We start from the raw sequence: 13,599 nt of genomic DNA on the forward strand, positions 1-13,599 counted from the left end.
TTTTAGATCAATATAGTCGGGATTCACCAAGGAGTAAAACCAAGTGGTAGGATGCTCCTGTCGTGTTGGCGTAGCAACTCAAGCAGGGTCAGTCCGCACACGAAATGGCGACACACTTAACAGGACCCCTTTGGCCGACATGTGGCTCATCCACCGTCTTGTTCCACGTGCGATGCACCAAATTACAGTTCAGAGCAGCGGTTGGAATTGGAGGCACCCCGGTCGTAGCGCTGAAGTAGTAGAAAATGAGTGATGAGGGGTCAAATCACAAAGCCGCACCTTTCCCGCATTAAGCTGGACGGACGAAGCAACCATCATTTCACTCTAGGGCGCAAGATCATAAAGAATAGAGAAAACAATGATGCGTGGGGCAGCTACCTAGGGCACCTAGGGTAGGGGTCTCCACTACAAATCCTTTTTTGAAAGCGCCTCCACTACAAATCGGCTTCTCCCTCGTCCTCTTGAAGAAAACCGATGATGAGTGCGGCGGTAGGGTTTGTAGGAGTACTACGACGTGTGGGGCCACGTCATAGTAAATGGGTTTGAGTTGACGCCTTAAATATGTGTGGGCCGCTTGGTTTTAAGGTAACGAGGCAGCATTTTGGGTTCGGGGACCAGTGGAGATATAGTACGTACAAAAAATTGTGGACGTAGGTTCGACCGAAAGGCAATGATGCATGGGCCCTGCATTTTGATATACCCGGGGCCCCGTGAAATTTGCTACTCTACTCAAAACTAGTAAGGTACACATGTATTGAACGCATGAGATTTCGAAACCAAATTATGAATAAATACACACTATAGCATGTAAAGCTTTGAGTCATATATGCATGATGTAGATGTTCGTTTAGTTCTTATAGTTCATCTCATTCAAAATCAATTAGTTTTATAAAAATGTTAAGATTCATGGGGTTGTGCATTGTAAATCATAAAGTAAAAAACAAATAATGGCAATTCATTTAAAAATAATAATCAATTATGATACAGAAGATTCTAGAACAAAGGAGAAGTGCTTGTGTTTTGAGGTTTGTGCGTTATGTTAAGTTCAACCATGGAGTCTTCTAAATTGTACATGTGGCAGATCTGGTGGAATGTTGATGATATCTAACGGCCAGTAGTGCTCGGATTTGCCTATCTCTGCACTGTCGGGTTAGCTTCATCCAGCGACCATCTTTCAAAGTTATTGGCACACTATATAGTTCTTGTGCCATAGTTGCATGTTTTGGAAAAAAGCTACTAGTGGGTTGTACTATCTATTTAGGAATAGAAGATGTATACATGGAAGTTGTAGGGAAAGAGATGACATGGAGCATCTCAATTCCTATGAGTAGGGATTGGAAAAGAGATGTCATTTGGTTCATATCATAGGAACTTTTCTATTGAATCTAGAGATGACATGTATCTCAATTCCTATGAGGAGGGATTAAAAAAGAGATGTAATTTGGTTCATATCATAGGAACTTTTCTATTGAATATACGCTAATGTTTATTTTCCTTTGAAATTAAGGGAGTATAGGAATCCATTCATATGAACCAAGTGGCTATAGAAATGATATCATGTTTATTTCTATATGAATCTATTCCTATGAACCAATTGGCTCTAAAGGAAAAAATCCTATAAAAATCATATCATATAGAGTTCCTATGATATTCCTCGACACTAAAGGATGCTTGAAATTGATGCGGGTGATACGATGGTCTTTCTTTGTAGACTCCTCACCCATCTTTATAGTTACCTCTCGAAGATGAATGAAATGATATATACATGGTATTCTACATGTGCAATTTGGTACACAAAAACTCGGTAAAAGTTTGCGAGGTTCAAATTTTCAATAAAGCTATATGCACTACATTTTGGAACGGAGGGAGCATACGGCGGTTGCTAACACTCACGTGGAAGTTTTGTGTGTAGGAGGAGTGGCTGTTTTGTTAAATGACATGGCAAAACTGACACTGTCGGATGCCGATCTAACGGTTCTTACGGCGTTCGTCGGGAAAAGGCTTGTGGCGAACGTTTGTCGGATAATGATTTACGGACACATGCATTGCATTGATACGTGCCCCCCTCTCTCTCACGCACATGCACCCTCACGAGTCACGACTCTCCCGAGTCCTCTCGCAGACTCGCACGTTGCACCCACCGTCTATCTGCAGGTAGACGTCACACACATATGTGCTCTTCACACCCTACCCTCAGAACTTCTAAAAAACAAAAGATGGCGCGCACATTTTATTTTAGCTCACACGTCACACACTTATACTATTACTCTTGCGGCGGACGTTCTTTGGGCATAGTATATTGTACTCTCACGAAGAGAAGCGGTGCACGCACGCACTAGTTCTCTCACACCCACTCGCGGGTACATGTAGGAGCGCATTTTTTTGAAGCTGGTACAACAAAATCACTCCACTATATATAGAAGCAGGAGCCTTAGCGCTTGCTTTACTAGGGTTCCTCTCGTTCACTCTCTCATGCTCTCCAGATCTAAGCAACACATAGGTGGCCACACTCTCTCTCAGCTCACGGCTGGTCACAAATCCGGCCGAACAACCTCGACCGGGGCAGGGGTGTAGGTGCATCGTTCACGCTATCGTCGGCGGCGAGGGAGGAGACCAACGGCTGCCCGCGCATCCCGATCGGCGGCCGTGTCATTCTCTCCGAGAGAGCGCCGGCTCGGGAGGGCCTCTGACCCCTTCTTCCTCCTGCGGTATTGTGGCCAAGATGCGGCCTCCCGACGCTGTCTTTGCCACATGCCGACAACCCTCAGGTATATATTCCTTCGAAACCTGCCTTGCTCTACTGCCCCAGCTCCCTTCGTGTGGATCCTTTTCTACTTCCGTCCGCTATTCCAAACCCACCTAGACTTCTACTGTTATTAGAAGTAAAGCTAGTTCATACAGTCGACTCAAAGTGTTGGTTCAAATAGGTAAGAAAGTGGGAAAGCTGTAGCATGAATCTAGGACTTGGTTCTAAGAGGAAACGGGGGAAAGTAGTAATATCTGTCACTGTTTAAATAACCGTATTTCGTATTTGTGCAAACAGGGATGTCTGTCTCCATATCATTTCGGGATGTCTATCTCCGTATCGTTTCTATCTGCGCAATCAAAAGCACACACCTCAGTTTTAGTACAACTGCGCAAAATGAGATGGCTATCCCTCATTGTCGTCGTCTAACCTCCCGTCCTCAAGGTATCCCTACATTGGTAGTAACTAAGGTAGAATGACCAACGCAATCTAAAAGAAGCCGATTCGTACGTTTTACTTCCTGATTGCAGTGCAGGGACGAGCGAAAACAACTGCATCCTAGTCCGGAATGCACTTTCTACCAGTTCATCCATGGACCGAGGACTAGCTGGCACGGCTGCACAGTGATTTTTTGGACAGGTGCGCGGACAAGAGGCATTGTGGTCTGCTTATTTCTGCAAATAGCGGTGCTTAAATTTAGTGGAATGCACAAGCATTTCAGCTGGTCAGTACACTGCATGGTTCAGTTCAGCATTCCAGCTGAGACCACAATTATAATTGGTTATTCTGGAATGAGAGAACCTAACCCTGAATGGTGGCAACAAGAAAAAACTAGAGTGAACTCCAGGAAATTTAAGCCTGCCGGGAGGCTCTTTGCTCAGAGAAGCCTTGCTTGTTTTTTTTCCTGATTTGTAAACCTTCTCACAACTTTGTATTTTGCTGTGAACTAGTATATGTTTGTTATGTTCTATGAATCATTGAGATGTATAAAATTGCTTAACTTATGCTTTTCAAGTTTTTTATGAAGACGAGTTTAATGTGAGTGTTCCACATGAGCGCTCGACTAGCGTGTAAATGTTTGGAATTTATTACATTGTGGCCTCAATTAACTGCATGAACCACTATAACAAGATACATAGTTGCTTATATGTCAGACAGCAAATTGTTGATTGTTAGCTGGTCGATAGCCTAGTGTTGAAGCGAGCTGAGCCAATGTGCTGTGTTTTGCACAACTGCTTACAAGTGGGGTAGCACCAACAGTGTTTACAAGTACTTATGTATACATCGGTGCACGGTTCTCGAACGAGTGCTCTATTTCATCAAAAGACACACTGCTCGTATGATAAACCATGACAACTTATGTCTTACCATGCCATATTCATGAAAAAACTAGTGAGGACGCATCTGTTTCGGCAACAATTACGATGGTTCTCACATGATTCACGGGCACACAAAAGTAGCAGTAGTTCCCATAGACGGATTCGAACAGAGTACTAGCCCCAGAGGGGTCGATAACAAGCAAGGTTCGGATAATTAGACATAATCCAAACTACTATTAAACACTAGCTGGGGCAACTATTTCATGCCTCGATCTAATTTGGGCTGGACACAAGACGGACCTTGCCATGAACATCATCAAAGACGTCCCGCAGTAGCTCAATCCTGTGAACCTTCATGAAGACAACCTTGTGGCCTTGCCATTGTTTGTGGAGGCATGCCACGTCATCTTCCTGCGTAAGCTTGACAAGAATAGTATGCCTCACAAACGAAGGAGTAGCTTTGAACTTCTTGTGCTTCAGTACACCCTGGACAACACGTCTGACAACAGTGAGGCTGGAATACAACTCTTCATTGGTATAACCGCAAATGGCTTCCAGGATCCAACAGCCTAAGAACTCTGTTTTCCCAGTGCGTATATTCAGGTCGTCTGCCTCATAGCGAGTGACATGTACAACCACACAATCCTTGTCTGCATCAGGGCTCTAATTGAAACCGAAACAAATTCTGAATTACTTTTCAGTATAAGAAACACAAGTTATTTAAACCACTATGTATAGCATGGCATCGAACCTAATAAAATTTTGCATTATTAATCACCACATACTTCCTTTTCTAAAAAAGTCACCACATACTTAGATGAAAAACCACAATCGAGATCGGCAAAGAAGGAAATCACCTTGGGCAGCTCAGCGGGGGGGACACATCCTCGAAGGGGGAAAACTACTCCTGCAGTGCCACGGGGGCTGTAACCTCAAACGGGGCGTTGACCATCTCAGTAGTGGCCGTGAGCGTATCTGGGGTCGGCTCGGTGGTTGCCTCCATCTTCTTGGAGCTCTCTGTCTCATGGGGATCAGCCTCCCGCGTCTGCTCCAATATCGGCAGATCTTTGCCTGGTTCTCCTTGGTCCATCATGAAACTGACGAATACTAGGAGACCACTGAAAGGAAAACACAATCGCAGCGACAATGAAACAAAAAAGAGAGTGAGGATCGGTTACTGCTTTGCAAAAGTTCTTTTTTTCTCTGAACGAAAATATACCAACATCACGGATCCACTTACCTTCCCTTCGTTCAGAAAGAAGAACAGTGGCAGATGCGAGTGTTGCCTTTCTTGAAGACGGTGAGTGAGAAGGGGATTCAGCGAAGAGTGAAATGATGGTTGCTTCGTCCGTCAAACTTAGACTGTGGGGAGGTGGGGTTTTGTGATACGACGACTCGTTACTGCCGCGCTACGACCGGGGTGACTCTCCGCCTGCATACTGCCTTCTAATTTGATGGATGGCATTTGGGCCCGCGCGCTGCATGGCCCGCATGTCGGTGAACAAAAGTATAACGACATTCAGTAGAGGGAGACGTTTCAATGACCTAGGAGGAGCCAGAAGCGGTAGAGTGTCTCCACTGTACTAGTAGTAATTGTTTTTCTGGGTAGCTGTAGAGTGTCTCCACTGTACTGGTAGTAATTGTTTCTCTGGGCCCAAGACAAAACAGCCCATCCACACTAGTAAATAGTAAAATCAATTCAAAAGCCCATATGTTTACTGAATTGATGGATGGGTATGTCGAAAAGCAAAAAAGGGAGTTTCAGGTGGGCAAAAGAGCTTCTGAACGTGTCGGGCTTCTATTTACAACATATTGTGGTCATAATCCAGTAAATTTTACGACCCAGGATGTTCATTCTATGGACCTGACCGATCCATTTGACTGTGACTGCCGAAAACAGTGCTGGAGTTAGATGTTGTTGCCCTTTTCAATCTGGTTTTTTTTGTAAACCTGATGAACAATTAACCCTCGTGCTTTTGTACAGTTTGTAAGCTGGAGTTAGATGTTCCTGCCCTTTTCAACTCGGCTGTGACTGTCATATTTTCTTTGAAACAAGGCAAATGGCTTGCCATTCGTTTAATTTAGAGTGAAATGTTGTAACAAATCCCAACCAAGGGAAATAATATCACTCTCACCGGCTGCTTGAGCTCACTGTGCATTACAGAAGCCAAGTGATTAGCCCCCACCAGCACCCACAAACTTATTTCAAACTAGCACATCAAATGGGCTATAAATTTTCATAGGAAAGGCTGCATGACCGTGACAGATTTGGATTCTGACATTTGGGACCCGCAAGGAAATAGCCTATCCAAGGTGGTGTCGACTTACTAGCCAGTCAACAAACGATTCTGCCTACCAGTGGTTGGATTGACATCCAACATCTGTCGTGTATCTTCTATCTCTTGTCTTCTTCTTCCTCCAGCCGCCCAAACCAAACCACCCCGTCGGCTCCGCCTGCTCCCGCCTCCCATGGCTGGCTGCGCCTCCGCCGCCCTACCGTACGTACCCTTCAACGTTGGCCAGTCCCTCCCTCTATTCCCCCACACGTCCTGTTATTCTCCGGCGACTTCAGCCCCAACACGCACCCGCGCCCGAACCAGTAAACCCTCGTACTCCCCTCCGCCTGCGACTGGACGGCGCATCTTCAATGGCTCCTGTTCGTTCCGTCCGAGGCCTCACTGTCTTCCTCTGCCTTGCGGCCTTGGTTCGCTCGCCGTGCGCGGTGCACCGCCCTCTTGCGTTGTCAACGTCGTCAACAACTGAGAGGAACAAGGAGATGACTGTACGTGGAGAGGATGATAGTAGGGACCCACCAGCGTCATGGCAGTACGCAAGCAAGTGCCTCTATAGTACAAGCCCAAAAATATGGTTCCTCCTAATGGTTGGACATCTGGGGCTCACGCCATTGTCAATGTAGTCAATAAACGAGAGAATTACACTACGAGCGGCTGACACCAGGGACCCAGCAAGTCACGCATTTTTTGAGGAACAAGCAGTTGTTATTTATACTAGTTTTAGCGACGGATCAGGGTAACAACGGGGCTATGCGGGGGCTGTGGCCCGTCTAGCCAGGGTTTTATTTATGTTTACCACATCATGAGCCCAGTTGTGTTTTTTTTCTTGCTGAAAATGGCTAGCCCAGTTCTATTTTTTTTAAAGAAATACCCAAACAAGGCCTACTTGCTTTATCGGCCCTGCTGGGCTGCAAATATTTCAAGACGAGGAGAGTTTCATTCGGTTTGCCCAGAAATGGGTTGTACATTTTTAAAACACATCAAACTGGGAATTAGTTTCAATTTTTTTTCATTACAAGATCTTAAATTCCATTGATTTTTATGCGTGGACAATTATTTGGATTTTATATTTATATAAATTATTTTTCAAAATAGTTTGAATGTCAATCAATATTTCTGGATTAAAAACAGTTGACCGCACCAAAATATGCAAAATTTCGTGTACTTTTTAACTGTGGCCACAATATGGGGTGTAATGCTAACAAAAGGAAGATGGGCTCCAAAAAAATTCTTAAGAATTAGCAAATGGGCTGTACATTATTAGAAATAATGGCAGATGGGATGTATGTTGTTTTCCACAGATTTGAGGCTGACTTGTGCGCCTACTACAGGTTGACGCGTATGCTTTCATAAAAAAAAGGTTGACGCACACGCAACGCCCTGTCAACTTTGTCAACACACGAGAGCAGTGACTGTTGGATGTCCATCCAACGCCCGTCGTGCTTCTTCAATCTCTGCTCCTCATGCTCCAGCCACTCAAACAAGCGCCGGCGGGACAGCCTGCTTCCTCCTCCCGCGGCCGGCTATGCTGCCGCGCAGGCCTCATGGCCCCACCATACTCACATCGCTGGCCTAGCCATCCCTCTACTCACCCACACATGTTGTTATTCTCTGACGATGACAGACGAACCAGTAAACCCTCGTACTCCTCCGCGTGGGAAACAACTGCCGAGTATTCCCTGGCTCCGTGTCATTCCCTTCCTAGGCCTCGTTGTCGTCCACCGCCCTGGTGCTCTCGGTGCGGCCTGGTCAACATGGTCAATGAATGACATCCATCGGAAGTGGACTGTACGTGGAGAGGCTAACAGCTGGGTCCACGGCCGCATGCAAGGAAATGCCTCCTTATTACGCGCAAAATAATGATTCCTCCACCTGACAGCTAGGACCCATAGGAAGGGCCTCTGTATTTCGCGAAAAACGTTTCCCCCGCTGACAGGTCGGACCCACCAGCTATATCTTCGCACGCAAGGAAGTGCCTCCTTATTACGCCCAAAAAATGAATGCCCCCCTGCTAGCTGGGACCCACCATATTGTTGGGCTGACTTGTGGGCCTACTAAGTTGACGGGGACGGAGGGCTTTGTTAACTTAGTCAATACTCCAGTAACCGTATGATGTCCATCCAACGGCCATAGTGCTTCTTCAACCTCTGGTCTCCTTGCTCCAGCTGCCCAAAGCAGCGCCGGTCGTGCCGCCCGCTCCTGCCTCCCGTGGCCGGCTGTGCTACCGCAGAGGCCTCACTGCCCCCATACTACTCCCACCACTGGCCAGGCCATCCCTCCACTCACCCACACCCCCTGTTATTCTGTGGCGATGGCAACCTCACACCGCAGCCGAACTAGTGAACGCTCGTACTCCTCTCCTCGTGGGCATCCACTGTCGCGTCTTGCCCGGCTCCGCATTGTCCCCTTCCTAGGCCTCGCCGTCGTCCACCGCCATGGTGCTCTCGGCGCGGCGTGGTGAATGTGGTCAACGACCGACTTCCATTGGAAGAGTACTGTGCGTGGAGAGGCTGACAGCTGGGTCCACGACAGCCGCAAGGAAGTGCCTCCTTATTACGCGGAAAATAATTATTCCTCCACCTGACAGCGGGGACCCACCGAACGGGCCACCAGTATTTTGCGAAAAAATTGTTTCCCCTGACTGCTGGGACCCACCGGGCGGGCCACCGTATTTCGCGAAAAAACATTCCCCCCGCTGTCAGCTCGGACCCACCAGAAGTGCCTCCTTATTACGCACAAAAAAATGAATACTCCCCCGGCTAGCTGGGACCCACCTTGGTGGGAGGCTGACTTGTGCGCCTACTAAGTTGACGGGGACGAAGGGCTTTGTCAACTTAGTCAATATGAACGATTCTAGCTCCAGTGACCGTACGATGTCCATCCAACGGCCGTAGTGCTTCTTCAACCTCTGGTCTTCTTGCTCCAGCCGCCCAAAGCAGCGCCAGTCGTGTCGCATGCTCCTACCTCCCGTGGCCCGCTGTGCTGCCGCAGAGGCCTCACCGCCCCCTACTATTCCCACCGCTGGCCAGGCCCTGCGGCGACGGCAGCCTCACACCACAGCCGAACCAGTGAACCCTCGTACTCCTCTCCGAGCGGGCTTCCACTACCGCATCTTCCTCGGCTCCGCGTCGTCCCCTTCCTAGGCCTCCTCGTCGTCCATCGCCGTGGTGCTCTCCGCGTGGCGTGGTCAACGTGGTCAAGGAACGACTTCCATGGGAAGAGTACTGTACGTGGAGAGGCTGACAGCTGGGTCCATGGCCACAGCCCAGTTTTTTTGTGATTTGCCAAGTAAGTCGCTTTGTCAGGCCTGTTGGGCTGCAAATCTTTCAAGACGAGGAGAGATTTCATTCGGCTGACCGAGAAAATGGCCCATCAGTAATGAGAAATGGGTTGTACATTTTTAAAACACATCAAACCGGCAATTAGTTTCAAATATCTTTTTTTTCATTTCAAGATTTTAAATTACATTAATTTTTATGCGTGGAGAATTTGTTGGATTTTATATTGATATACATTTATTTTTAAAATCAGTTTGCATGTGAGTCGAAATTTCGGGATTAAAAACAGTTCGGACCACACCAAAATATGCAAAATTCCGTATAATTTTTTAACCGTGGCCACAATATGGGCTGTAATGCTAACAAAAAGAATATGGGCTCCAAAAAAACCTTAAGAAATAGCAAATGGGCTGTAAATTATTAGAAATAATGGCAGATGGGTTATATGCTGTTTTCCACATATTTGAGGCTTTCCTAAAAAAAAGGTTGATGCACAAGCATTGACTGTTGGATGTCCATCCAACGGCCGTCGTGCTTCTTCAATCTTTGCTCTTCCTGCTCCAGCCGCTCAAACAAGCGCCGGCGGGACTGCCTGCTCCCTCCTCCCCGCGGCCGGCTGTGCTGCCGCGCAGGCCTCACCGCCCCATCGTACTCCCATCGCTGGCCTAGCCATCCCTCTACTCACCCACACCTGCTGTTATTCTCCGGCGACGGTAGATGAACCAGTAAACCCTCGTACAGTCGTACTCCCCTCCGCGTGGGAAACAACTGCCGAGTCTTCCCTGCCTCCGTATCGTCCCCTTCCTAGGCCTCGCCGTCGTCCACCGCCGTGGTGCTCTCGTCGCGGCGTGGTCAATGTGGTCAATGACCGACTTCCATCGAAAGAGTACTGTGCGTGGAGACGCTGACAGCTGGGTCCATAGCCGCAGCAAGGAAGTGCCTCCTTATTACGCGCAAAATAATTATTCCTCCACCTGACAGCGGGGACCCACCGGATGGGCCACCGTATTTCACGAAAAAAATGTTTCCCCTGACTGTTGGGACCCACCAGCTACACCTTCGCACGCAAGGAAGTCCGTCCGGGCAAAAAAAATGATTCACCCCCCTGACTGCTGGGACCCACCAGCTACATCTTCGCACGCAAGGAAGTGCCTGACAGTCGGGACCCACCTGGTCGAAGCGTACGTAGCGTTGTCATTCTGGTCGCGAACGTGTACGTACATATATACTGGTGGCTGTAGAGGCGCGCGCGTGTCGTAGTAGAGGCGCGCACATAGCATGTACACGTACGTACAGCGGCCAGGGTGCAAGAAAGAAAATACGGCCACGTATGTGTACATACGGGCGGGGTCTCGAATGCCTACTCGCGCATACGTACGGCCAGGGCTCGTTGACATGGCTGGGTCGGAACAAAGAAACAGTGTCGTCGTCGTGTTCATGGGGAGGCAACGGAATGCGTCGTGTTCATGGGGAGGCAACGGAATGCGTCGTGTTCATCGGGAGGCAACGGAACGCGTGGGAGCCAACCGGCTGGGTCAGAACGGAATGCGTGGTCATGTTCATCGGGAGGGCTTGGACGGAACAGGTGATGGAAACGAGGCCTGGCGTACCGCACAACGGAGGAAACGGCCTTGTGTTCGACCGGCCACGTTCGAAACGCGATCCTGTTCATCGGGAGGGGTCTGGTGTACCACAAAACGGACGAAACGGACCTCCTACGGTCGAAACGGGGGTCCTGTTGATCGGGAGGGGTGTGGCGTACCGCAAAACGGACGAAACAGATTTGTATTGGAGCGCTACGGTCGAAATGGGGGTCCTGTTCATCGGGAGGGGTGTGGCGTATCGCAAAACGGGACTCCACAGGATACTTTCATCTCCACCGTCGAACTCCTCCAGCCTCCACGGGCTACCGTCGACCTCCCCCAGCCTCCACGGGCTCCTGTTCATCCAGCCTCCACTGCGCGCTACTCCACTAGCTACTGTTCAACCACCCCTCCACGGGCACCCCTCCACCGTCTACTGTTCATCCAGCCCTCCACACCACGAGGTCCTGTTCAACCACCCCTCCACGGGCACCCCTCCACCGTCTACTGTTCATCTAGCCCTCCACCACACCCAGGGGTCCTGTTCATCCAACCCCCCCCCTCCCGCAACGCTCATTGTTCATCCAATCAATCGGCTTCAGTTAGCAGCAGTAGCGAAGGAATCGCTCGATCGGGTTTAGTTAACAGCCATCGATCGATCGCTCAGGTTCAGTAACGCGTAGCCTGCAATGCAATCGCTCGGGTTCAGTTAGAGCCCAACGCCTCACTCGGGTTCAGTTAAAGCCAACGCCTCTCACACACGCGCGTACGTGTACGAGAGAAACGCGCATCGCTCGGCCCCCGACCTCCCACCGTAACCGGGAACTCCCCGAAATCCCCCCCCCCTCGCTTCTACCATGGTTTTTTCCGTCATGGACGGCCCAAAGAATGTCATGAAGCTGCATCTCCGGCCCGCCCAGGACGAAAAGCCCATTTTCTGTCATGATTTTTTGTCATAGAAGTAGGAGCCCACCACATCTATGATGATACCGGGTTTTGTCACAATTATCGTCATAGAAGTGTCATATGTATGACAGAAAAAAATTCCGTTCGGCCCAAAATGTCACGGATGTGTCTTTTTCTTGTAGTGTCAACGCTCATTGGACCGCACACATCAGTATGTATGATTTCCAATAAGTTGGTTGCTCGCTCCATTATTCCGGAGAATGAAGTCTTGGTCATTTTTCCCATGAGGCATGGTTCGCACGTGTCAAATGATTCATAATCAAGAGACTCCAAAAGTCCATCTGCATGGAGTTTCTTCATGCGTTTGACACCAATGTGTCCAAGGCGGCAGTGCCACATGTATGTGGGACTATCATTATCAACTTTACATCTTTTGGCATTCACACTATGAATATGTGTAACATCACGTTCGAAATTCAATAAAAATAAACCATTGACCAGCGGGGCATGACCATAAAACATATCTCTCATATAAATAGAACAACCGTTATTTTCGAATTTAAATGAGTAGCCATCTCGCATTAAACGGGATCCAGATACAATGTTGGTGCTCAAAATTGGCACGAAATAACAACTATTGAGGTTTAAAACTAATCCCGAAGGTAGATATAGAGGTAGCGTGCCGACGGCGATCACATCGACCTTGGAACCATTCCCGACGCGCATCGTCACCTCGTCCTTCGCCAGTCTCCGCTTATTCCGCAGCTCCTGTTTTGAGTTACAAATATGAGCAACCACACCGGTATCAAATACCCAGGAGCTACTATGAGCGCTGGTAAGGTACACATCAATAACATGTATATCACATATACCTTTGGCGTTGCCGGCCTTCTTATCCGCTAAGTATTTGGGGCAGCTCTGTTTCCAATGACCATTTCCCTTGCCATAAAAGCACTGACTCTCGGGCTTGGGTCCATTCTTTGGCTTCTTCCTGGCAACTGATTTACCGGGCGCGGCAACTCCCTTGCAGTCCTTCTTGAAGTTCTTTTTACCCTTGCCTTTATTGAAACTAGTGGTCTTATTCACCATCAACACTTGATGTTCCTTTTTGATTTCCACCTCCGCTGATTTCAGCATTGAATATAACTCAGGAATGGGCTTCCCCATCCCTTGCATATTGTAGTTCATCACAAAGCTCTTGTAGCTAGGTGGAGGCGACTAGAGGATCCTGTCAATGACCGAGTCATCTGGAAGATTAACTCCCAGTTGAGACAAGCGGTTGTGCAACCCAGACATTTTGAGTATATGCTCGCTGACAGAACTGTCTTCCTCCATCTTACAACTTTATAACTTGTCAGAGACTTCATTTTTCTCGACCTAGGCATGAGCTTGGAAAACCATTTTCAGCTCTTGGAACATCTCATATGCTTCGTGCTGCTCAAAACGCTTTTGGAGCCCTAGTTATAAGCTGTA

This window comes from Triticum urartu, chromosome 5A (assembly GCF_056163025.1).
Source record: "Triticum urartu cultivar PI428250 chromosome 5A, HENAU_Tu73, whole genome shotgun sequence".
NCBI classification, from domain to species: domain Eukaryota; kingdom Viridiplantae; phylum Streptophyta; class Magnoliopsida; order Poales; family Poaceae; genus Triticum; species Triticum urartu.